The sequence below is a fragment of the Chiloscyllium punctatum genome, chromosome 12 (assembly GCF_047496795.1).
Source record: "Chiloscyllium punctatum isolate Juve2018m chromosome 12, sChiPun1.3, whole genome shotgun sequence".
Lineage (NCBI taxonomy): Eukaryota > Metazoa > Chordata > Chondrichthyes > Orectolobiformes > Hemiscylliidae > Chiloscyllium > Chiloscyllium punctatum.
The window spans coordinates 10,707,653-10,731,315 of NC_092750.1; the positions used below are offsets into that span (position 1 = coordinate 10,707,653).

General features: G+C 52.9%; 19 non-coding genes across 19 annotated transcripts; all 19 read left to right on the forward strand.

Annotated features, from left to right (window-relative positions):
- The first annotated feature begins 689 nt into the window (after positions 1 to 689).
- On the forward strand, positions 690 to 762 carry trnaf-gaa (transfer RNA phenylalanine (anticodon GAA)). Its single transcript has one exon. It is a non-coding gene; the product is annotated as a tRNA-Phe (tRNA).
- Positions 763 to 1,945: 1,183 nt separating this feature from the next.
- trnaf-gaa (transfer RNA phenylalanine (anticodon GAA)) lies at positions 1,946 to 2,018 on the forward strand. Its single transcript has one exon. It is a non-coding gene; the product is annotated as a tRNA-Phe (tRNA).
- A 1,183-nt stretch (positions 2,019 to 3,201) lies between these two features.
- Positions 3,202 to 3,274, forward strand: trnaf-gaa (transfer RNA phenylalanine (anticodon GAA)). The gene has a single exon. It is a non-coding gene; the product is annotated as a tRNA-Phe (tRNA).
- Positions 3,275 to 4,457: 1,183 nt separating this feature from the next.
- On the forward strand, positions 4,458 to 4,530 carry trnaf-gaa (transfer RNA phenylalanine (anticodon GAA)). The gene has a single exon. It is a non-coding gene; the product is annotated as a tRNA-Phe (tRNA).
- Positions 4,531 to 5,713: 1,183 nt separating this feature from the next.
- On the forward strand, positions 5,714 to 5,786 carry trnaf-gaa (transfer RNA phenylalanine (anticodon GAA)). Its single transcript has one exon. It is a non-coding gene; the product is annotated as a tRNA-Phe (tRNA).
- A 1,183-nt stretch (positions 5,787 to 6,969) lies between these two features.
- trnaf-gaa (transfer RNA phenylalanine (anticodon GAA)) lies at positions 6,970 to 7,042 on the forward strand. The gene has a single exon. It is a non-coding gene; the product is annotated as a tRNA-Phe (tRNA).
- A 1,183-nt stretch (positions 7,043 to 8,225) lies between these two features.
- Positions 8,226 to 8,298, forward strand: trnaf-gaa (transfer RNA phenylalanine (anticodon GAA)). The gene has a single exon. It is a non-coding gene; the product is annotated as a tRNA-Phe (tRNA).
- A 1,183-nt stretch (positions 8,299 to 9,481) lies between these two features.
- On the forward strand, positions 9,482 to 9,554 carry trnaf-gaa (transfer RNA phenylalanine (anticodon GAA)). Its single transcript has one exon. It is a non-coding gene; the product is annotated as a tRNA-Phe (tRNA).
- Positions 9,555 to 10,737: 1,183 nt separating this feature from the next.
- Positions 10,738 to 10,810, forward strand: trnaf-gaa (transfer RNA phenylalanine (anticodon GAA)). Its single transcript has one exon. It is a non-coding gene; the product is annotated as a tRNA-Phe (tRNA).
- A 1,183-nt stretch (positions 10,811 to 11,993) lies between these two features.
- Positions 11,994 to 12,066, forward strand: trnaf-gaa (transfer RNA phenylalanine (anticodon GAA)). The gene has a single exon. It is a non-coding gene; the product is annotated as a tRNA-Phe (tRNA).
- Positions 12,067 to 13,249: 1,183 nt separating this feature from the next.
- On the forward strand, positions 13,250 to 13,322 carry trnaf-gaa (transfer RNA phenylalanine (anticodon GAA)). The gene has a single exon. It is a non-coding gene; the product is annotated as a tRNA-Phe (tRNA).
- A 1,183-nt stretch (positions 13,323 to 14,505) lies between these two features.
- trnaf-gaa (transfer RNA phenylalanine (anticodon GAA)) lies at positions 14,506 to 14,578 on the forward strand. The gene has a single exon. It is a non-coding gene; the product is annotated as a tRNA-Phe (tRNA).
- A 1,183-nt stretch (positions 14,579 to 15,761) lies between these two features.
- trnaf-gaa (transfer RNA phenylalanine (anticodon GAA)) lies at positions 15,762 to 15,834 on the forward strand. The gene has a single exon. It is a non-coding gene; the product is annotated as a tRNA-Phe (tRNA).
- A 1,183-nt stretch (positions 15,835 to 17,017) lies between these two features.
- trnaf-gaa (transfer RNA phenylalanine (anticodon GAA)) lies at positions 17,018 to 17,090 on the forward strand. Its single transcript has one exon. It is a non-coding gene; the product is annotated as a tRNA-Phe (tRNA).
- A 1,183-nt stretch (positions 17,091 to 18,273) lies between these two features.
- trnaf-gaa (transfer RNA phenylalanine (anticodon GAA)) lies at positions 18,274 to 18,346 on the forward strand. Its single transcript has one exon. It is a non-coding gene; the product is annotated as a tRNA-Phe (tRNA).
- A 1,183-nt stretch (positions 18,347 to 19,529) lies between these two features.
- trnaf-gaa (transfer RNA phenylalanine (anticodon GAA)) lies at positions 19,530 to 19,602 on the forward strand. Its single transcript has one exon. It is a non-coding gene; the product is annotated as a tRNA-Phe (tRNA).
- A 1,183-nt stretch (positions 19,603 to 20,785) lies between these two features.
- trnaf-gaa (transfer RNA phenylalanine (anticodon GAA)) lies at positions 20,786 to 20,858 on the forward strand. The gene has a single exon. It is a non-coding gene; the product is annotated as a tRNA-Phe (tRNA).
- A 1,183-nt stretch (positions 20,859 to 22,041) lies between these two features.
- Positions 22,042 to 22,114, forward strand: trnaf-gaa (transfer RNA phenylalanine (anticodon GAA)). The gene has a single exon. It is a non-coding gene; the product is annotated as a tRNA-Phe (tRNA).
- Positions 22,115 to 23,297: 1,183 nt separating this feature from the next.
- Positions 23,298 to 23,370, forward strand: trnaf-gaa (transfer RNA phenylalanine (anticodon GAA)). Its single transcript has one exon. It is a non-coding gene; the product is annotated as a tRNA-Phe (tRNA).
- Positions 23,371 to 23,663: the final 293 nt, after the last annotated feature.

The window sequence follows — 23,663 nt, forward strand, 5'->3', positions numbered from 1 at the left end:
AGGCGCGCCTTGGGAAATCGCTTTGGACTGTACCTTGTTTTCGACACAAGCGGTCACTTCAGAAGTGATTGTGCAGAATGACGATGGAAAAGTATTCACAAACAGAGTCGGTGGTGTAAACAGGCAGTGACTTACATGCCGCTTTGGAGATGGTTGCGGAGAACTTGGGAATCCTCAAGCCTGCAGAGTAAGAACTGATGGTTTTCACAGTGGACGGACTGAAGCCGGAGCAGAGGCGATGAGTTCAAATTGTTCCGGTGCGTCGGCTCGCTCGCAAAGCAGCTTAGACCGATACTGACCGTTTGCAGACGGATGGCATCACGTGCAGCAGTTCGAGAGCTAGAGGAGAGATGGGGTGAAGCTGGCGAGAGATGTTGACGGTGAACGGAGCACGACGTGGAACTTGTCGAGGACTGGAGGGACCAGTTCCTGGTTGTGCATTCGACGAGCGAGTCGACCAGAGCCAAGCTGTCAACTTCAGAAATGATTGTGCAGAATCAACGACAGTGTCGATATAGACGGCATAAAGAGGCAGCGGCTGAAGCCAACTGTCCGGCGAGAAAACAGGCTGGGAAATTTTGCCGGAAGGAGTCGATGTCGTGAGGAGATTTGGAACAAAAACGCAGGGCAAATCCCAAGTGAATGTGGCAGCGAGCAAAGTGCTGCAGCGTGCCGAGCTGGCTGCAGCTGCCGAAATAGCTCAGTTGGGAGAGCGTTAGACTGAAGATCTAAAGGTCCCCGGTTCAATCCCGGGTTTCGGCAGGTGCAGAGTCGCTCGCGCGCTCCGTCCTTCGTTTAACTGCGACGGAGGCGAGTGAATGAAGGTGAAGCTCTGCACCTGGTCTTGCTGGCGCGAGGGTGGTTTGCATTGCCTCTCACCCTCCTCCTGCAGCCATTCGATGCCTTTTGCTTCCAGTCTCATGGCACATTTCTTCTGATTGGCTGCGTAAGGAGCATTCCAAAACAGTCAAATAATCAAATCGACAAACCCTCAATCCTGCACCAATTCCAATTCTCCGACTCTTCATTGACCAACATCTGCGAACGCACAAAACACTCTTTGAGTCAGCGACGCGTCCATGCTGGCCTTTGCACTCTCTCTCTCTCTATCAAACACTCCCTCGCTCGTAAGCTTGCTGACGGCCAGCTGTTCCAGCTTGCAAAAACCGGTGATCCCTGATCGCAATGGAAAAGTTGCAGGAGAGACGCTGACATGCGCATGGCCGCCTGACTTTAGGTTGATTTGAGCGTTCCAGAGGCGCGCCTTGGGAAATCGCTTTGGACTGTTCCTTGTTTTCGACACAAGCGGTCACTTCAGAAGTGATTGTGCAGAATGACGATGGAAAAGTATTCACAAACAGAGTCGGTGGTGTAAACAGGCAGTGACTTACATGCCGCTTTGGAGATGGTTGCGGAGAACTTGGGAATCCTCAAGCCTGCAGAGTAAGAACTGATGGTTTTCACAGTGGACGGACTGAAGCCGGAGCAGAGGCGATGAGTTCAAATTGTTCCGGTGCGTCGGCTCGCTCGCAAAGCAGCTTAGACCGATACTGACCGTTTGCAGACGGATGGCATCACGTGCAGCAGTTCGAGAGCTAGAGGAGAGATGGGGTGAAGCTGGCGAGAGATGTTGACGGTGAACGGAGCACGACGTGGAACTTGTCGAGGACTGGAGGGACCAGTTCCTGGTTGTGCATTCGACGAGCGAGTCGACCAGAGCCAAGCTGTCAACTTCAGAAATGATTGTGCAGAATCAACGACAGTGTCGATATAGACGGCATAAAGAGGCAGCGGCTGAAGCCAACTGTCCGGCGAGAAAACAGGCTGGGAAATTTTGCCGGAAGGAGTCGATGTCGTGAGGAGATTTGGAACAAAAACGCAGGGCAAATCCCAAGTGAATGTGGCGGCGAGCAAAGTGCTGCAGCGTGCCGAGCTGGCTGCAGCTGCCGAAATAGCTCAGTTGGGAGAGCGTTAGACTGAAGATCTAAAGGTCCCCGGTTCAATCCCGGGTTTCGGCAGGTGCAGAGTCGCTCGCGCGCTCCGTCCTTCGTTTAACTGCGACGGAGGCGAGTGAATGAAGGTGAAGCTCTGCACCTGGTCTTGCTGGCGCGAGGGTGGTTTGCATTGCCTCTCACCCTCCTCCTGCAGCCATTCGATGCCTTTTGCTTCCAGTCTCATGGCACATTTCTTCTGATTGGCTGCGTAAGGAGCATTCCAAAACAGTCAAATAATCAAATCGACAAACCCTCAATCCTGCACCAATTCCAATTCTCCGACTCTTCATTGACCAACATCTGCGAACGCACAAAACACTCTTTGAGTCAGCGACGCGTCCATGCTGGCCTTTGCACTCTCTCTCTCTCTATCAAACACTCCCTCGCTCGTAAGCTTGCTGACGGCCAGCTGTTCCAGCTTGCAAAAACCGGTGATCCCTGATCGCAATGGAAAAGTTGCAGGAGAGACGCTGACATGCGCATGGCCGCCTGACTTTAGGTTGATTTGAGCGTTCCAGAGGCGCGCCTTGGGAAATCGCTTTGGACTGTTCCTTGTTTTCGACACAAGCGGTCACTTCAGAAGTGATTGTGCAGAATGACGATGGAAAAGTATTCACAAACAGAGTCGGTGGTGTAAACAGGCAGTGACTTACATGCCGCTTTGGAGATGGTTGCGGAGAACTTGGGAATCCTCAAGCCTGCAGAGTAAGAACTGATGGTTTTCACAGTGGACGGACTGAAGCCGGAGCAGAGGCGATGAGTTCAAATTGTTCCGGTGCGTCGGCTCGCTCGCAAAGCAGCTTAGACCGATACTGACCGTTTGCAGACGGATGGCATCACGTGCAGCAGTTCGAGAGCTAGAGGAGAGATGGGGTGAAGCTGGCGAGAGATGTTGACGGTGAACGGAGCACGACGTGGAACTTGTCGAGGACTGGAGGGACCAGTTCCTGGTTGTGCATTCGACGAGCGAGTCGACCAGAGCCAAGCTGTCAACTTCAGAAATGATTGTGCAGAATCAACGACAGTGTCGATATAGACGGCATAAAGAGGCAGCGGCTGAAGCCAACTGTCCGGCGAGAAAACAGGCTGGGAAATTTTGCCGGAAGGAGTCGATGTCGTGAGGAGATTTGGAACAAAAACGCAGGGCAAATCCCAAGTGAATGTGGCAGCGAGCAAAGTGCTGCAGCGTGCCGAGCTGGCTGCAGCTGCCGAAATAGCTCAGTTGGGAGAGCGTTAGACTGAAGATCTAAAGGTCCCCGGTTCAATCCCGGGTTTCGGCAGGTGCAGAGTCGCTCGCGCGCTCCGTCCTTCGTTTAACTGCGACGGAGGCGAGTGAATGAAGGTGAAGCTCTGCACCTGGTCTTGCTGGCGCGAGGGTGGTTTGCATTGCCTCTCACCCTCCTCCTGCAGCCATTCGATGCCTTTTGCTTCCAGTCTCATGGCACATTTCTTCTGATTGGCTGCGTAAGGAGCATTCCAAAACAGTCAAATAATCAAATCGACAAACCCTCAATCCTGCACCAATTCCAATTCTCCGACTCTTCATTGACCAACATCTGCGAACGCACAAAACACTCTTTGAGTCAGCGACGCGTCCATGCTGGCCTTTGCACTCTCTCTCTCTCTATCAAACACTCCCTCGCTCGTAAGCTTGCTGACGGCCAGCTGTTCCAGCTTGCAAAAACCGGTGATCCCTGATCGCAATGGAAAAGTTGCAGGAGAGACGCTGACATGCGCATGGCCGCCTGACTTTAGGTTGATTTGAGCGTTCCAGAGGCGCGCCTTGGGAAATCGCTTTGGACTGTTCCTTGTTTTCGACACAAGCGGTCACTTCAGAAGTGATTGTGCAGAATGACGATGGAAAAGTATTCACAAACAGAGTCGGTGGTGTAAACAGGCAGTGACTTACATGCCGCTTTGGAGATGGTTGCGGAGAACTTGGGAATCCTCAAGCCTGCAGAGTAAGAACTGATGGTTTTCACAGTGGACGGACTGAAGCCGGAGCAGAGGCGATGAGTTCAAATTGTTCCGGTGCGTCGGCTCGCTCGCAAAGCAGCTTAGACCGATACTGACCGTTTGCAGACGGATGGCATCACGTGCAGCAGTTCGAGAGCTAGAGGAGAGATGGGGTGAAGCTGGCGAGAGATGTTGACGGTGAACGGAGCACGACGTGGAACTTGTCGAGGACTGGAGTGACCAGTTCCTGGTTGTGCATTCGACGAGCGAGTCGACCAGAGCCAAGCTGTCAACTTCAGAAATGATTGTGCAGAATCAACGACAGTGTCGATATAGACGGCATAAAGAGGCAGCGGCTGAAGCCAACTGTCCGGCGAGAAAACAGGCTGGGAAATTTTGCCGGAAGGAGTCGATGTCGTGAGGAGATTTGGAACAAAAACGCAGGGCAAATCCCAAGTGAATGTGGCGGCGAGCAAAGTGCTGCAGCGTGCCGAGCTGGCTGCAGCTGCCGAAATAGCTCAGTTGGGAGAGCGTTAGACTGAAGATCTAAAGGTCCCCGGTTCAATCCCGGGTTTCGGCAGGTGCAGAGTCGCTCGCGCGCTCCGTCCTTCGTTTAACTGCGACGGAGGCGAGTGAATGAAGGTGAAGCTCTGCACCTGGTCTTGCTGGCGCGAGGGTGGTTTGCATTGCCTCTCACCCTCCTCCTGCAGCCATTCGATGCCTTTTGCTTCCAGTCTCATGGCACATTTCTTCTGATTGGCTGCGTAAGGAGCATTCCAAAACAGTCAAATAATCAAATCGACAAACCCTCAATCCTGCACCAATTCCAATTCTCCGACTCTTCATTGACCAACATCTGCGAACGCACAAAACACTCTTTGAGTCAGCGACGCGTCCATGCTGGCCTTTGCACTCTCTCTCTCTCTATCAAACACTCCCTCGCTCGTAAGCTTGCTGACGGCCAGCTGTTCCAGCTTGCAAAAACCGGTGATCCCTGATCGCAATGGAAAAGTTGCAGGAGAGACGCTGACATGCGCATGGCCGCCTGACTTTAGGTTGATTTGAGCGTTCCAGAGGCGCGCCTTGGGAAATCGCTTTGGACTGTTCCTTGTTTTCGACACAAGCGGTCACTTCAGAAGTGATTGTGCAGAATGACGATGGAAAAGTATTCACAAACAGAGTCGGTGGTGTAAACAGGCAGTGACTTACATGCCGCTTTGGAGATGGTTGCGGAGAACTTGGGAATCCTCAAGCCTGCAGAGTAAGAACTGATGGTTTTCACAGTGGACGGACTGAAGCCGGAGCAGAGGCGATGAGTTCAAATTGTTCCGGTGCGTCGGCTCGCTCGCAAAGCAGCTTAGACCGATACTGACCGTTTGCAGACGGATGGCATCACGTGCAGCAGTTCGAGAGCTAGAGGAGAGATGGGGTGAAGCTGGCGAGAGATGTTGACGGTGAACGGAGCACGACGTGGAACTTGTCGAGGACTGGAGGGACCAGTTCCTGGTTGTGCATTCGACGAGCGAGTCGACCAGAGCCAAGCTGTCAACTTCAGAAATGATTGTGCAGAATCAACGACAGTGTCGATATAGACGGCATAAAGAGGCAGCGGCTGAAGCCAACTGTCCGGCGAGAAAACAGGCTGGGAAATTTTGCCGGAAGGAGTCGATGTCGTGAGGAGATTTGGAACAAAAACGCAGGGCAAATCCCAAGTGAATGTGGCAGCGAGCAAAGTGCTGCAGCGTGCCGAGCTGGCTGCAGCTGCCGAAATAGCTCAGTTGGGAGAGCGTTAGACTGAAGATCTAAAGGTCCCCGGTTCAATCCCGGGTTTCGGCAGGTGCAGAGTCGCTCGCGCGCTCCGTCCTTCGTTTAACTGCGACGGAGGCGAGTGAATGAAGGTGAAGCTCTGCACCTGGTCTTGCTGGCGCGAGGGTGGTTTGCATTGCCTCTCACCCTCCTCCTGCAGCCATTCGATGCCTTTTGCTTCCAGTCTCATGGCACATTTCTTCTGATTGGCTGCGTAAGGAGCATTCCAAAACAGTCAAATAATCAAATCGACAAACCCTCAATCCTGCACCAATTCCAATTCTCCGACTCTTCATTGACCAACATCTGCGAACGCACAAAACACTCTTTGAGTCAGCGACGCGTCCATGCTGGCCTTTGCACTCTCTCTCTCTCTATCAAACACTCCCTCGCTCGTAAGCTTGCTGACGGCCAGCTGTTCCAGCTTGCAAAAACCGGTGATCCCTGATCGCAATGGAAAAGTTGCAGGAGAGACGCTGACATGCGCATGGCCGCCTGACTTTAGGTTGATTTGAGCGTTCCAGAGGCGCGCCTTGGGAAATCGCTTTGGACTGTTCCTTGTTTTCGACACAAGCGGTCACTTCAGAAGTGATTGTGCAGAATGACGATGGAAAAGTATTCACAAACAGAGTCGGTGGTGTAAACAGGCAGTGACTTACATGCCGCTTTGGAGATGGTTGCGGAGAACTTGGGAATCCTCAAGCCTGCAGAGTAAGAACTGATGGTTTTCACAGTGGACGGACTGAAGCCGGAGCAGAGGCGATGAGTTCAAATTGTTCCGGTGCGTCGGCTCGCTCGCAAAGCAGCTTAGACCGATACTGACCGTTTGCAGACGGATGGCATCACGTGCAGCAGTTCGAGAGCTAGAGGAGAGATGGGGTGAAGCTGGCGAGAGATGTTGACGGTGAACGGAGCACGACGTGGAACTTGTCGAGGACTGGAGGGACCAGTTCCTGGTTGTGCATTCGACGAGCGAGTCGACCAGAGCCAAGCTGTCAACTTCAGAAATGATTGTGCAGAATCAACGACAGTGTCGATATAGACGGCATAAAGAGGCAGCGGCTGAAGCCAACTGTCCGGCGAGAAAACAGGCTGGGAAATTTTGCCGGAAGGAGTCGATGTCGTGAGGAGATTTGGAACAAAAACGCAGGGCAAATCCCAAGTGAATGTGGCAGCGAGCAAAGTGCTGCAGCGTGCCGAGCTGGCTGCAGCTGCCGAAATAGCTCAGTTGGGAGAGCGTTAGACTGAAGATCTAAAGGTCCCCGGTTCAATCCCGGGTTTCGGCAGGTGCAGAGTCGCTCGCGCGCTCCGTCCTTCGTTTAACTGTGACGGAGGCGAGTGAATGAAGGTGAAGCTCTGCACCTGGTCTTGCTGGCGCGAGGGTGGTTTGCATTGCCTCTCACCCTCCTCCTGCAGCCATTCGATGCCTTTTGCTTCCAGTCTCATGGCACATTTCTTCTGATTGGCTGCGTAAGGAGCATTCCAAAACAGTCAAATAATCAAATCGACAAACCCTCAATCCTGCACCAATTCCAATTCTCCGACTCTTCATTGACCAACATCTGCGAACGCACAAAACACTCTTTGAGTCAGCGACGCGTCCATGCTGGCCTTTGCACTCTCTCTCTCTCTATCAAACACTCCCTCGCTCGTAAGCTTGCTGACGGCCAGCTGTTCCAGCTTGCAAAAACCGGTGATCCCTGATCGCAATGGAAAAGTTGCAGGAGAGACGCTGACATGCGCATGGCCGCCTGACTTTAGGTTGATTTGAGCGTTCCAGAGGCGCGCCTTGGGAAATCGCTTTGGACTGTACCTTGTTTTCGACACAAGCGGTCACTTCAGAAGTGATTGTGCAGAATGACGATGGAAAAGTATTCACAAACAGAGTCGGTGGTGTAAACAGGCAGTGACTTACATGCCGCTTTGGAGATGGTTGCGGAGAACTTGGGAATCCTCAAGCCTGCAGAGTAAGAACTGATGGTTTTCACAGTGGACGGACTGAAGCCGGAGCAGAGGCGATGAGTTCAAATTGTTCCGGTGCGTCGGCTCGCTCGCAAAGCAGCTTAGACCGATACTGACCGTTTGCAGACGGATGGCATCACGTGCAGCAGTTCGAGAGCTAGAGGAGAGATGGGGTGAAGCTGGCGAGAGATGTTGACGGTGAACGGAGCACGACGTGGAACTTGTCGAGGACTGGAGGGACCAGTTCCTGGTTGTGCATTCGACGAGCGAGTCGACCAGAGCCAAGCTGTCAACTTCAGAAATGATTGTGCAGAATCAACGACAGTGTCGATATAGACGGCATAAAGAGGCAGCGGCTGAAGCCAACTGTCCGGCGAGAAAACAGGCTGGGAAATTTTGCCGGAAGGAGTCGATGTCGTGAGGAGATTTGGAACAAAAACGCAGGGCAAATCCCAAGTGAATGTGGCAGCGAGCAAAGTGCTGCAGCGTGCCGAGCTGGCTGCAGCTGCCGAAATAGCTCAGTTGGGAGAGCGTTAGACTGAAGATCTAAAGGTCCCCGGTTCAATCCCGGGTTTCGGCAGGTGCAGAGTCGCTCGCGCGCTCCGTCCTTCGTTTAACTGCGACGGAGGCGAGTGAATGAAGGTGAAGCTCTGCACCTGGTCTTGCTGGCGCGAGGGTGGTTTGCATTGCCTCTCACCCTCCTCCTGCAGCCATTCGATGCCTTTTGCTTCCAGTCTCATGGCACATTTCTTCTGATTGGCTGCGTAAGGAGCATTCCAAAACAGTCAAATAATCAAATCGACAAACCCTCAATCCTGCACCAATTCCAATTCTCCGACTCTTCATTGACCAACATCTGCGAACGCACAAAACACTCTTTGAGTCAGCGACGCGTCCATGCTGGCCTTTGCACTCTCTCTCTCTCTATCAAACACTCCCTCGCTCGTAAGCTTGCTGACGGCCAGCTGTTCCAGCTTGCAAAAACCGGTGATCCCTGATCGCAATGGAAAAGTTGCAGGAGAGACGCTGACATGCGCATGGCCGCCTGACTTTAGGTTGATTTGAGCGTTCCAGAGGCGCGCCTTGGGAAATCGCTTTGGACTGTTCCTTGTTTTCGACACAAGCGGTCACTTCAGAAGTGATTGTGCAGAATGACGATGGAAAAGTATTCACAAACAGAGTCGGTGGTGTAAACAGGCAGTGACTTACATGCCGCTTTGGAGATGGTTGCGGAGAACTTGGGAATCCTCAAGCCTGCAGAGTAAGAACTGATGGTTTTCACAGTGGACGGACTGAAGCCGGAGCAGAGGCGATGAGTTCAAATTGTTCCGGTGCGTCGGCTCGCTCGCAAAGCAGCTTAGACCGATACTGACCGTTTGCAGACGGATGGCATCACGTGCAGCAGTTCGAGAGCTAGAGGAGAGATGGGGTGAAGCTGGCGAGAGATGTTGACGGTGAACGGAGCACGACGTGGAACTTGTCGAGGACTGGAGGGACCAGTTCCTGGTTGTGCATTCGACGAGCGAGTCGACCAGAGCCAAGCTGTCAACTTCAGAAATGATTGTGCAGAATCAACGACAGTGTCGATATAGACGGCATAAAGAGGCAGCGGCTGAAGCCAACTGTCCGGCGAGAAAACAGGCTGGGAAATTTTGCCGGAAGGAGTCGATGTCGTGAGGAGATTTGGAACAAAAACGCAGGGCAAATCCCAAGTGAATGTGGCGGCGAGCAAAGTGCTGCAGCGTGCCGAGCTGGCTGCAGCTGCCGAAATAGCTCAGTTGGGAGAGCGTTAGACTGAAGATCTAAAGGTCCCCGGTTCAATCCCGGGTTTCGGCAGGTGCAGAGTCGCTCGCGCGCTCCGTCCTTCGTTTAACTGCGACGGAGGCGAGTGAATGAAGGTGAAGCTCTGCACCTGGTCTTGCTGGCGCGAGGGTGGTTTGCATTGCCTCTCACCCTCCTCCTGCAGCCATTCGATGCCTTTTGCTTCCAGTCTCATGGCACATTTCTTCTGATTGGCTGCGTAAGGAGCATTCCAAAACAGTCAAATAATCAAATCGACAAACCCTCAATCCTGCACCAATTCCAATTCTCCGACTCTTCATTGACCAACATCTGCGAACGCACAAAACACTCTTTGAGTCAGCGACGCGTCCATGCTGGCCTTTGCACTCTCTCTCTCTCTATCAAACACTCCCTCGCTCGTAAGCTTGCTGACGGCCAGCTGTTCCAGCTTGCAAAAACCGGTGATCCCTGATCGCAATGGAAAAGTTGCAGGAGAGACGCTGACATGCGCATGGCCGCCTGACTTTAGGTTGATTTGAGCGTTCCAGAGGCGCGCCTTGGGAAATCGCTTTGGACTGTTCCTTGTTTTCGACACAAGCGGTCACTTCAGAAGTGATTGTGCAGAATGACGATGGAAAAGTATTCACAAACAGAGTCGGTGGTGTAAACAGGCAGTGACTTACATGCCGCTTTGGAGATGGTTGCGGAGAACTTGGGAATCCTCAAGCCTGCAGAGTAAGAACTGATGGTTTTCACAGTGGACGGACTGAAGCCGGAGCAGAGGCGATGAGTTCAAATTGTTCCGGTGCGTCGGCTCGCTCGCAAAGCAGCTTAGACCGATACTGACCGTTTGCAGACGGATGGCATCACGTGCAGCAGTTCGAGAGCTAGAGGAGAGATGGGGTGAAGCTGGCGAGAGATGTTGACGGTGAACGGAGCACGACGTGGAACTTGTCGAGGACTGGAGTGACCAGTTCCTGGTTGTGCATTCGACGAGCGAGTCGACCAGAGCCAAGCTGTCAACTTCAGAAATGATTGTGCAGAATCAACGACAGTGTCGATATAGACGGCATAAAGAGGCAGCGGCTGAAGCCAACTGTCCGGCGAGAAAACAGGCTGGGAAATTTTGCCGGAAGGAGTCGATGTCGTGAGGAGATTTGGAACAAAAACGCAGGGCAAATCCCAAGTGAATGTGGCGGCGAGCAAAGTGCTGCAGCGTGCCGAGCTGGCTGCAGCTGCCGAAATAGCTCAGTTGGGAGAGCGTTAGACTGAAGATCTAAAGGTCCCCGGTTCAATCCCGGGTTTCGGCAGGTGCAGAGTCGCTCGCGCGCTCCGTCCTTCGTTTAACTGCGACGGAGGCGAGTGAATGAAGGTGAAGCTCTGCACCTGGTCTTGCTGGCGCGAGGGTGGTTTGCATTGCCTCTCACCCTCCTCCTGCAGCCATTCGATGCCTTTTGCTTCCAGTCTCATGGCACATTTCTTCTGATTGGCTGCGTAAGGAGCATTCCAAAACAGTCAAATAATCAAATCGACAAACCCTCAATCCTGCACCAATTCCAATTCTCCGACTCTTCATTGACCAACATCTGCGAACGCACAAAACACTCTTTGAGTCAGCGACGCGTCCATGCTGGCCTTTGCACTCTCTCTCTCTCTATCAAACACTCCCTCGCTCGTAAGCTTGCTGACGGCCAGCTGTTCCAGCTTGCAAAAACCGGTGATCCCTGATCGCAATGGAAAAGTTGCAGGAGAGACGCTGACATGCGCATGGCCGCCTGACTTTAGGTTGATTTGAGCGTTCCAGAGGCGCGCCTTGGGAAATCGCTTTGGACTGTTCCTTGTTTTCGACACAAGCGGTCACTTCAGAAGTGATTGTGCAGAATGACGATGGAAAAGTATTCACAAACAGAGTCGGTGGTGTAAACAGGCAGTGACTTACATGCCGCTTTGGAGATGGTTGCGGAGAACTTGGGAATCCTCAAGCCTGCAGAGTAAGAACTGATGGTTTTCACAGTGGACGGACTGAAGCCGGAGCAGAGGCGATGAGTTCAAATTGTTCCGGTGCGTCGGCTCGCTCGCAAAGCAGCTTAGACCGATACTGACCGTTTGCAGACGGATGGCATCACGTGCAGCAGTTCGAGAGCTAGAGGAGAGATGGGGTGAAGCTGGCGAGAGATGTTGACGGTGAACGGAGCACGACGTGGAACTTGTCGAGGACTGGAGGGACCAGTTCCTGGTTGTGCATTCGACGAGCGAGTCGACCAGAGCCAAGCTGTCAACTTCAGAAATGATTGTGCAGAATCAACGACAGTGTCGATATAGACGGCATAAAGAGGCAGCGGCTGAAGCCAACTGTCCGGCGAGAAAACAGGCTGGGAAATTTTGCCGGAAGGAGTCGATGTCGTGAGGAGGTTTGGAACAAAAACGCAGGGCAAATCCCAAGTGAATGTGGCAGCGAGCAAAGTGCTGCAGCGTGCCGAGCTGGCTGCAGCTGCCGAAATAGCTCAGTTGGGAGAGCGTTAGACTGAAGATCTAAAGGTCCCCGGTTCAATCCCGGGTTTCGGCAGGTGCAGAGTCGCTCGCGCGCTCCGTCCTTCGTTTAACTGCGACGGAGGCGAGTGAATGAAGGTGAAGCTCTGCACCTGGTCTTGCTGGCGCGAGGGTGGTTTGCATTGCCTCTCACCCTCCTCCTGCAGCCATTCGATGCCTTTTGCTTCCAGTCTCATGGCACATTTCTTCTGATTGGCTGCGTAAGGAGCATTCCAAAACAGTCAAATAATCAAATCGACAAACCCTCAATCCTGCACCAATTCCAATTCTCCGACTCTTCATTGACCAACATCTGCGAACGCACAAAACACTCTTTGAGTCAGCGACGCGTCCATGCTGGCCTTTGCACTCTCTCTCTCTCTATCAAACACTCCCTCGCTCGTAAGCTTGCTGACGGCCAGCTGTTCCAGCTTGCAAAAACCGGTGATCCCTGATCGCAATGGAAAAGTTGCAGGAGAGACGCTGACATGCGCATGGCCGCCTGACTTTAGGTTGATTTGAGCGTTCCAGAGGCGCGCCTTGGGAAATCGCTTTGGACTGTTCCTTGTTTTCGACACAAGCGGTCACTTCAGAAGTGATTGTGCAGAATGACGATGGAAAAGTATTCACAAACAGAGTCGGTGGTGTAAACAGGCAGTGACTTACATGCCGCTTTGGAGATGGTTGCGGAGAACTTGGGAATCCTCAAGCCTGCAGAGTAAGAACTGATGGTTTTCACAGTGGACGGACTGAAGCCGGAGCAGAGGCGATGAGTTCAAATTGTTCCGGTGCGTCGGCTCGCTCGCAAAGCAGCTTAGACCGATACTGACCGTTTGCAGACGGATGGCATCACGTGCAGCAGTTCGAGAGCTAGAGGAGAGATGGGGTGAAGCTGGCGAGAGATGTTGACGGTGAACGGAGCACGACGTGGAACTTGTCGAGGACTGGAGGGACCAGTTCCTGGTTGTGCATTCGACGAGCGAGTCGACCAGAGCCAAGCTGTCAACTTCAGAAATGATTGTGCAGAATCAACGACAGTGTCGATATAGACGGCATAAAGAGGCAGCGGCTGAAGCCAACTGTCCGGCGAGAAAACAGGCTGGGAAATTTTGCCGGAAGGAGTCGATGTCGTGAGGAGATTTGGAACAAAAACGCAGGGCAAATCCCAAGTGAATGTGGCGGCGAGCAAAGTGCTGCAGCGTGCCGAGCTGGCTGCAGCTGCCGAAATAGCTCAGTTGGGAGAGCGTTAGACTGAAGATCTAAAGGTCCCCGGTTCAATCCCGGGTTTCGGCAGGTGCAGAGTCGCTCGCGCGCTCCGTCCTTCGTTTAACTGCGACGGAGGCGAGTGAATGAAGGTGAAGCTCTGCACCTGGTCTTGCTGGCGCGAGGGTGGTTTGCATTGCCTCTCACCCTCCTCCTGCAGCCATTCGATGCCTTTTGCTTCCAGTCTCATGGCACATTTCTTCTGATTGGCTGCGTAAGGAGCATTCCAAAACAGTCAAATAATCAAATCGACAAACCCTCAATCCTGCACCAATTCCAATTCTCCGACTCTTCATTGACCAACATCTGCGAACGCACAAAACACTCTTTGAGTCAGCGACGCGTCCATGCTGGCCTTTGCACTCTCTCTCTCTCTATCAAACACTCCCTCGCTCGTAAGCTTGCTGACGGCCAGCTGTTCCAGCTTGCAAAAACCGGTGATCCCTGATCGCAATGGAAAAGTTGCAGGAGAGACGCTGACATGCGCATGGCCGCCTGACTTTAGGTTGATTTGAGCGTTCCAGAGGCGCGCCTTGGGAAATCGCTTTGGACTGTTCCTTGTTTTCGACACAAGCGGTCACTTCAGAAGTGATTGTGCAGAATGACGATGGAAAAGTATTCACAAACAGAGTCGGTGGTGTAAACAGGCAGTGACTTACATGCCGCTTTGGAGATGGTTGCGGAGAACTTGGGAATCCTCAAGCCTGCAGAGTAAGAACTGATGGTTTTCACAGTGGACGGACTGAAGCCGGAGCAGAGGCGATGAGTTCAAATTGTTCCGGTGCGTCGGCTCGCTCGCAAAGCAGCTTAGACCGATACTGACCGTTTGCAGACGGATGGCATCACGTGCAGCAGTTCGAGAGCTAGAGGAGAGATGGGGTGAAGCTGGCGAGAGATGTTGACGGTGAACGGAGCACGACGTGGAACTTGTCGAGGACTGGAGTGACCAGTTCCTGGTTGTGCATTCGACGAGCGAGTCGACCAGAGCCAAGCTGTCAACTTCAGAAATGATTGTGCAGAATCAACGACAGTGTCGATATAGACGGCATAAAGAGGCAGCGGCTGAAGCCAACTGTCCGGCGAGAAAACAGGCTGGGAAATTTTGCCGGAAGGAGTCGATGTCGTGAGGAGATTTGGAACAAAAACGCAGGGCAAATCCCAAGTGAATGTGGCGGCGAGCAAAGTGCTGCAGCGTGCCGAGCTGGCTGCAGCTGCCGAAATAGCTCAGTTGGGAGAGCGTTAGACTGAAGATCTAAAGGTCCCCGGTTCAATCCCGGGTTTCGGCAGGTGCAGAGTCGCTCGCGCGCTCCGTCCTTCGTTTAACTGCGACGGAGGCGAGTGAATGAAGGTGAAGCTCTGCACCTGGTCTTGCTGGCGCGAGGGTGGTTTGCATTGCCTCTCACCCTCCTCCTGCAGCCATTCGATGCCTTTTGCTTCCAGTCTCATGGCACATTTCTTCTGATTGGCTGCGTAAGGAGCATTCCAAAACAGTCAAATAATCAAATCGACAAACCCTCAATCCTGCACCAATTCCAATTCTCCGACTCTTCATTGACCAACATCTGCGAACGCACAAAACACTCTTTGAGTCAGCGACGCGTCCATGCTGGCCTTTGCACTCTCTCTCTCTCTATCAAACACTCCCTCGCTCGTAAGCTTGCTGACGGCCAGCTGTTCCAGCTTGCAAAAACCGGTGATCCCTGATCGCAATGGAAAAGTTGCAGGAGAGACGCTGACATGCGCATGGCCGCCTGACTTTAGGTTGATTTGAGCGTTCCAGAGGCGCGCCTTGGGAAATCGCTTTGGACTGTTCCTTGTTTTCGACACAAGCGGTCACTTCAGAAGTGATTGTGCAGAATGACGATGGAAAAGTATTCACAAACAGAGTCGGTGGTGTAAACAGGCAGTGACTTACATGCCGCTTTGGAGATGGTTGCGGAGAACTTGGGAATCCTCAAGCCTGCAGAGTAAGAACTGATGGTTTTCACAGTGGACGGACTGAAGCCGGAGCAGAGGCGATGAGTTCAAATTGTTCCGGTGCGTCGGCTCGCTCGCAAAGCAGCTTAGACCGATACTGACCGTTTGCAGACGGATGGCATCACGTGCAGCAGTTCGAGAGCTAGAGGAGAGATGGGGTGAAGCTGGCGAGAGATGTTGACGGTGAACGGAGCACGACGTGGAACTTGTCGAGGACTGGAGGGACCAGTTCCTGGTTGTGCATTCGACGAGCGAGTCGACCAGAGCCAAGCTGTCAACTTCAGAAATGATTGTGCAGAATCAACGACAGTGTCGATATAGACGGCATAAAGAGGCAGCGGCTGAAGCCAACTGTCCGGCGAGAAAACAGGCTGGGAAATTTTGCCGGAAGGAGTCGATGTCGTGAGGAGATTTGGAACAAAAACGCAGGGCAAATCCCAAGTGAATGTGGCAGCGAGCAAAGTGCTGCAGCGTGCCGAGCTGGCTGCAGCTGCCGAAATAGCTCAGTTGGGAGAGCGTTAGACTGAAGATCTAAAGGTCCCCGGTTCAATCCCGGGTTTCGGCAGGTGCAGAGTCGCTCGCGCGCTCCGTCCTTCGTTTAACTGTGACGGAGGCGAGTGAATGAAGGTGAAGCTCTGCACCTGGTCTTGCTGGCGCGAGGGTGGTTTGCATTGCCTCTCACCCTCCTCCTGCAGCCATTCGATGCCTTTTGCTTCCAGTCTCATGGCACATTTCTTCTGATTGGCTGCGTAAGGAGCATTCCAAAACAGTCAAATAATCAAATCGACAAACCCTCAATCCTGCACCAATTCCAATTCTCCGACTCTTCATTGACCAACATCTGCGAACGCACAAAACACTCTTTGAGTCAGCGACGCGTCCATGCTGGCCTTTGCACTCTCTCTCTCTCTATCAAACACTCCCTCGCTCGTAAGCTTGCTGACGGCCAGCTGTTCCAGCTTGCAAAAACCGGTGATCCCTGATCGCAATGGAAAAGTTGCAGGAGAGACGCTGACATGCGCATGGCCGCCTGACTTTAGGTTGATTTGAGCGTTCCAGAGGCGCGCCTTGGGAAATCGCTTTGGACTGTACCTTGTTTTCGACACAAGCGGTCACTTCAGAAGTGATTGTGCAGAATGACGATGGAAAAGTATTCACAAACAGAGTCGGTGGTGTAAACAGGCAGTGACTTACATGCCGCTTTGGAGATGGTTGCGGAGAACTTGGGAATCCTCAAGCCTGCAGAGTAAGAACTGATGGTTTTCACAGTGGACGGACTGAAGCCGGAGCAGAGGCGATGAGTTCAAATTGTTCCGGTGCGTCGGCTCGCTCGCAAAGCAGCTTAGACCGATACTGACCGTTTGCAGACGGATGGCATCACGTGCAGCAGTTCGAGAGCTAGAGGAGAGATGGGGTGAAGCTGGCGAGAGATGTTGACGGTGAACGGAGCACGACGTGGAACTTGTCGAGGACTGGAGGGACCAGTTCCTGGTTGTGCATTCGACGAGCGAGTCGACCAGAGCCAAGCTGTCAACTTCAGAAATGATTGTGCAGAATCAACGACAGTGTCGATATAGACGGCATAAAGAGGCAGCGGCTGAAGCCAACTGTCCGGCGAGAAAACAGGCTGGGAAATTTTGCCGGAAGGAGTCGATGTCGTGAGGAGATTTGGAACAAAAACGCAGGGCAAATCCCAAGTGAATGTGGCAGCGAGCAAAGTGCTGCAGCGTGCCGAGCTGGCTGCAGCTGCCGAAATAGCTCAGTTGGGAGAGCGTTAGACTGAAGATCTAAAGGTCCCCGGTTCAATCCCGGGTTTCGGCAGGTGCAGAGTCGCTCGCGCGCTCCGTCCTTCGTTTAACTGCGACGGAGGCGAGTGAATGAAGGTGAAGCTCTGCACCTGGTCTTGCTGGCGCGAGGGTGGTTTGCATTGCCTCTCACCCTCCTCCTGCAGCCATTCGATGCCTTTTGCTTCCAGTCTCATGGCACATTTCTTCTGATTGGCTGCGTAAGGAGCATTCCAAAACAGTCAAATAATCAAATCGACAAACCCTCAATCCTGCACCAATTCCAATTCTCCGACTCTTCATTGACCAACATCTGCGAACGCACAAAACACTCTTTGAGTCAGCGACGCGTCCATGCTGGCCTTTGCACTCTCTCTCTCTCTATCAAACACTCCCTCGCTCGTAAGCTTGCTGACGGCCAGCTGTTCCAGCTTGCAAAAACCGGTGATCCCTGATCGCAATGGAAAAGTTGCAGGAGAGACGCTGACATGCGCATGGCCGCCTGACTTTAGGTTGATTTGAGCGTTCCAGAGGCGCGCCTTGGGAAATCGCTTTGGACTGTTCCTTGTTTTCGACACAAGCGGTCACTTCAGAAGTGATTGTGCAGAATGACGATGGAAAAGTATTCACAAACAGAGTCGGTGGTGTAAACAGGCAGTGACTTACATGCCGCTTTGGAGATGGTTGCGGAGAACTTGGGAATCCTCAAGCCTGCAGAGTAAGAACTGATGGTTTTCACAGTGGACGGACTGAAGCCGGAGCAGAGGCGATGAGTTCAAATTGTTCCGGTGCGTCGGCTCGCTCGCAAAGCAGCTTAGACCGATACTGACCGTTTGCAGACGGATGGCATCACGTGCAGCAGTTCGAGAGCTAGAGGAGAGATGGGGTGAAGCTGGCGAGAGATGTTGACGGTGAACGGAGCACGACGTGGAACTTGTCGAGGACTGGAGGGACCAGTTCCTGGTTGTGCATTCGACGAGCGAGTCGACCAGAGCCAAGCTGTCAACTTCAGAAATGATTGTGCAGAATCAACGACAGTGTCGATATAGACGGCATAAAGAGGCAGCGGCTGAAGCCAACTGTCCGGCGAGAAAACAGGCTGGGAAATTTTGCCGGAAGGAGTCGATGTCGTGAGGAGATTTGGAACAAAAACGCAGGGCAAATCCCAAGTGAATGTGGCAGCGAGCAAAGTGCTGCAGCGTGCCGAGCTGGCTGCAGCTGCCGAAATAGCTCAGTTGGGAGAGCGTTAGACTGAAGATCTAAAGGTCCCCGGTTCAATCCCGGGTTTCGGCAGGTGCAGAGTCGCTCGCGCGCTCCGTCCTTCGTTTAACTGTGACGGAGGCGAGTGAATGAAGGTGAAGCTCTGCACCTGGTCTTGCTGGCGCGAGGGTGGTTTGCATTGCCTCTCACCCTCCTCCTGCAGCCATTCGATGCCTTTTGCTTCCAGTCTCATGGCACATTTCTTCTGATTGGCTGCGTAAGGAGCATTCCAAAACAGTCAAATAATCAAATCGACAAACCCTCAATCCTGCACCAATTCCAATTCTCCGACTCTTCATTGACCAACATCTGCGAACGCACAAAACACTCTTTGAGTCAGCGACGCGTCCATGCTGGCCTTTGCACTCTCTCTCTCTCTATCAAACACTCCCTCGCTCGTAAGCTTGCTGACGGCCAGCTGTTCCAGCTTGCAAAAACCGGTGATCCCTGATCGCAATGGAAAAGTTGCAGGAGAGACGCTGACATGCGCATGGCCGCCTGACTTTAGGTTGATTTGAGCGTTCCAGAGGCGCGCCTTGGGAAATCGCTTTGGACTGTACCTTGTTTTCGACACAAGCGGTCACTTCAGAAGTGATTGTGCAGAATGACGATGGAAAAGTATTCACAAACAGAGTCGGTGGTGTAAACAGGCAGTGACTTACATGCCGCTTTGGAGATGGTTGCGGAGAACTTGGGAATCCTCAAGCCTGCAGAGTAAGAACTGATGGTTTTCACAGTGGACGGACTGAAGCCGGAGCAGAGGCGATGAGTTCAAATTGTTCCGGTGCGTCGGCTCGCTCGCAAAGCAGCTTAGACCGATACTGACCGTTTGCAGACGGATGGCATCACGTGCAGCAGTTCGAGAGCTAGAGGAGAGATGGGGTGAAGCTGGCGAGAGATGTTGACGGTGAACGGAGCACGACGTGGAACTTGTCGAGGACTGGAGGGACCAGTTCCTGGTTGTGCATTCGACGAGCGAGTCGACCAGAGCCAAGCTGTCAACTTCAGAAATGATTGTGCAGAATCAACGACAGTGTCGATATAGACGGCATAAAGAGGCAGCGGCTGAAGCCAACTGTCCGGCGAGAAAACAGGCTGGGAAATTTTGCCGGAAGGAGTCGATGTCGTGAGGAGATTTGGAACAAAAACGCAGGGCAAATCCCAAGTGAATGTGGCAGCGAGCAAAGTGCTGCAGCGTGCCGAGCTGGCTGCAGCTGCCGAAATAGCTCAGTTGGGAGAGCGTTAGACTGAAGATCTAAAGGTCCCCGGTTCAATCCCGGGTTTCGGCAGGTGCAGAGTCGCTCGCGCGCTCCGTCCTTCGTTTAACTGCGACGGAGGCGAGTGAATGAAGGTGAAGCTCTGCACCTGGTCTTGCTGGCGCGAGGGTGGTTTGCATTGCCTCTCACCCTCCTCCTGCAGCCATTCGATGCCTTTTGCTTCCAGTCTCATGGCACATTTCTTCTGATTGGCTGCGTAAGGAGCATTCCAAAACAGTCAAATAATCAAATCGACAAACCCTCAATCCTGCACCTATTCCAATTCTCCGACTCTTCATTGACCAACATCTGCGAACGCACAAAACACTCTTTGAGTCAGCGACGCGTCCATGCTGGCCTTTGCACTCTCTCTCTCTCTATCAAACACTCCCTCGCTCGTAAGCTTGCTGACGGCCAGCTGTTCCAGCTTGCAAAAACCGGTGATCCCTGATCGCAATGGAAAAGTTGCAGGAGAGACGCTGACATGCGCATGGCCGCCTGACTTTAGGTTGATTTGAGCGTTCCAGAGGCGCGCCTTGGGAAATCGCTTTGGACTGTACCTTGTTTTCGACACAAGCGGTCACTTCAGAAGTGATTGTGCAGAATGACGATGGAAAAGTATTCACAAACAGAGTCGGTGGTGTAAACAGGCAGTGACTTACATGCCGCTTTGGAGATGGTTGCGGAGAACTTGGGAATCCTCAAGCCTGCAGAGTAAGAACTGATGGTTTTCACAGTGGACGGACTGAAGCCGGAGCAGAGGCGATGAGTTCAAATTGTTCCGGTGCGTCGGCTCGCTCGCAAAGCAGCTTAGACCGATACTGACCGTTTGCAGACGGATGGCATCACGTGCAGCAGTTCGAGAGCTAGAGGAGAGATGGGGTGAAGCTGGCGAGAGATGTTGACGGTGAACGGAGCACGACGTGGAACTTGTCGAGGACTGGAGGGACCAGTTCCTGGTTGTGCATTCGACGAGCGAGTCGACCAGAGCCAAGCTGTCAACTTCAGAAATGATTGTGCAGAATCAACGACAGTGTCGATATAGACGGCATAAAGAGGCAGCGGCTGAAGCCAACTGTCCGGCGAGAAAACAGGCTGGGAAATTTTGCCGGAAGGAGTCGATGTCGTGAGGAGATTTGGAACAAAAACGCAGGGCAAATCCCAAGTGAATGTGGCAGCGAGCAAAGTGCTGCAGCGTGCCGAGCTGGCTGCAGCTGCCGAAATAGCTCAGTTGGGAGAGCGTTAGACTGAAGATCTAAAGGTCCCCGGTTCAATCCCGGGTTTCGGCAGGTGCAGAGTCGCTCGCGCGCTCCGTCCTTCGTTTAACTGCGACGGAGGCGAGTGAATGAAGGTGAAGCTCTGCACCTGGTCTTGCTGGCGCGAGGGTGGTTTGCATTGCCTCTCACCCTCCTCCTGCAGCCATTCGATGCCTTTTGCTTCCAGTCTCATGGCACATTTCTTCTGATTGGCTGCGTAAGGAGCATTCCAAAACAGTCAAATAATCAAATCGACAAACCCTCAATCCTGCACCAATTCCAATTCTCCGACTCTTCATTGACCAACATCTGCGAACGCACAAAACACTCTTTGAGTCAGCGACGCGTCCATGCTGGCCTTTGCACTCTCTCTCTCTCTATCAAACACTCCCTCGCTCGTAAGCTTGCTGACGGCCAGCTGTTCCAGCTTGCAAAAACCGGTGATCCCTGATCGCAATGGAAAAGTTGCAGGAGAGACGCTGACATGCGCATGGCCGCCTGACTTTAGGTTGATTTGAGCGTTCCAGAGGCGCGCCTTGGGAAATCGCTTTGGACTGTTCCTTGTTTTCGACACAAGCGGTCACTTCAGAAGTGATTGTGCAGAATGACGATGGAAAAGTATTCACAAACAGAGTCGGTGGTGTAAACAGGCAGTGACTTACATGCCGCTTTGGAGATGGTTGCGGAGAACTTGGGAATCCTCAAGCCTGCAGAGTAAGAACTGATGGTTTTCACAGTGGACGGACTGAAGCCGGAGCAGAGGCGATGAGTTCAAATTGTTCCGGTGCGTCGGCTCGCTCGCAAAGCAGCTTAGACCGATACTGACCGTTTGCAGACGGATGGCATCACGTGCAGCAGTTCGAGAGCTAGAGGAGAGATGGGGTGAAGCTGGCGAGAGATGTTGACGGTGAACGGAGCACGACGTGGAACTTGTCGAGGACTGGAGGGACCAGTTCCTGGTTGTGCATTCGACGAGCGAGTCGACCAGAGCCAAGCTGTCAACTTCAGAAATGATTGTGCAGAATCAACGACAGTGTCGATATAGACGGCATAAAGAGGCAGCGGCTGAAGCCAACTGTCCGGCGAGAAAACAGGCTGGGAAATTTTGCCGGAAGGAGTCGATGTCGTGAGGAGATTTGGAACAAAAACGCAGGGCAAATCCCAAGTGAATGTGGCGGCGAGCAAAGTGCTGCAGCGTGCCGAGCTGGCTGCAGCTGCCGAAATAGCTCAGTTGGGAGAGCGTTAGACTGAAGATCTAAAGGTCCCCGGTTCAATCCCGGGTTTCGGCAGGTGCAGAGTCGCTCGCGCGCTCCGTCCTTCGTTTAACTGCGACGGAGGCGAGTGAATGAAGGTGAAGCTCTGCACCTGGTCTTGCTGGCGCGAGGGTGGTTTGCATTGCCTCTCACCCTCCTCCTGCAGCCATTCGATGCCTTTTGCTTCCAGTCTCATGGCACATTTCTTCTGATTGGCTGCGTAAGGAGCATTCCAAAACAGTCAAATAATCAAATCGACAAACCCTCAATCCTGCACCAATTCCAATTCTCCGACTCTTCATTGACCAACATCTGCGAACGCACAAAACACTCTTTGAGTCAGCGACGCGTCCATGCTGGCCTTTGCACTCTCTCTCTCTCTATCAAACACTCCCTCGCTCGTAAGCTTGCTGACGGCCAGCTGTTCCAGCTTGCAAAAACCGGTGATCCCTGATCGCAATGGAAAAGTTGCAGGAGAGACGCTGACATGCGCATGGCCGCCTGACTTTAGGTTGATTTGAGCGTTCCAGAGGCGCGCCTTGGGAAATCGCTTTGGACTGTTCCTTGTTTTCGACACAAGCGGTCACTTCAGAAGTGATTGTGCAGAATGACGATGGAAAAGTATTCACAAACAGAGTCGGTGGTGTAAACAGGCAGTGACTTACATGCCGCTTTGGAGATGGTTGCGGAGAACTTGGGAATCCTCAAGCCTGCAGAGTAAGAACTGATGGTTTTCACAGTGGACGGACTGAAGCCGGAGCAGAGGCGATGAGTTCAAATTGTTCCGGTGCGTCGGCTCGCTCGCAAAGCAGCTTAGACCGATACTGACCGTTTGCAGACGGATGGCATCACGTGCAGCAGTTCGAGAGCTAGAGGAGAGATGGGGTGAAGCTGGCGAGAGATGTTGACGGTGAACGGAGCACGACGTGGAACTTGTCGAGGACTGGAGTGACCAGTTCCTGGTTGTGCATTCGACGAGCGAGTCGACCAGAGCCAAGCTGTCAACTTCAGAAATGATTGTGCAGAATCAACGACAGTGTCGATATAGACGGCATAAAGAGGCAGCGGCTGAAGCCAACTATCCGGCGAGAAAACAGGCTGGGAAATTTTGCCGGAAGGAGTCGATGTCGTGAGGAGATTTGGAACAAAAACGCAGGGCAAATCCCAAGTGAATGTGGCAGCGAGCAAAGTGCTGCAGCGTGCCGAGCTGGCTGCAGCTGCCGAAATAGCTCAGTTGGGAGAGCGTTAGACTGAAGATCTAAAGGTCCCCGGTTCAATCCCGGGTTTCGGCAGGTGCAGAGTCGCTCGCGCGCTCCGTCCTTCGTTTAACTGCGACGGAGGCGAGTGAATGAAGGTGAAGCTCTGCACCTGGTCTTGCTGGCGCGAGGGTGGTTTGCATTGCCTCTCACCCTCCTCCTGCAGCCATTCGATGCCTTTTGCTTCCAGTCTCATGGCACATTTCTTCTGATTGGCTGCGTAAGGAGCATTCCAAAACAGTCAAATAATCAAATCGACAAACCCTCAATCCTGCACCAATTCCAATTCTCCGACTCTTCATTGACCAACATCTGCGAACGCACAAAAC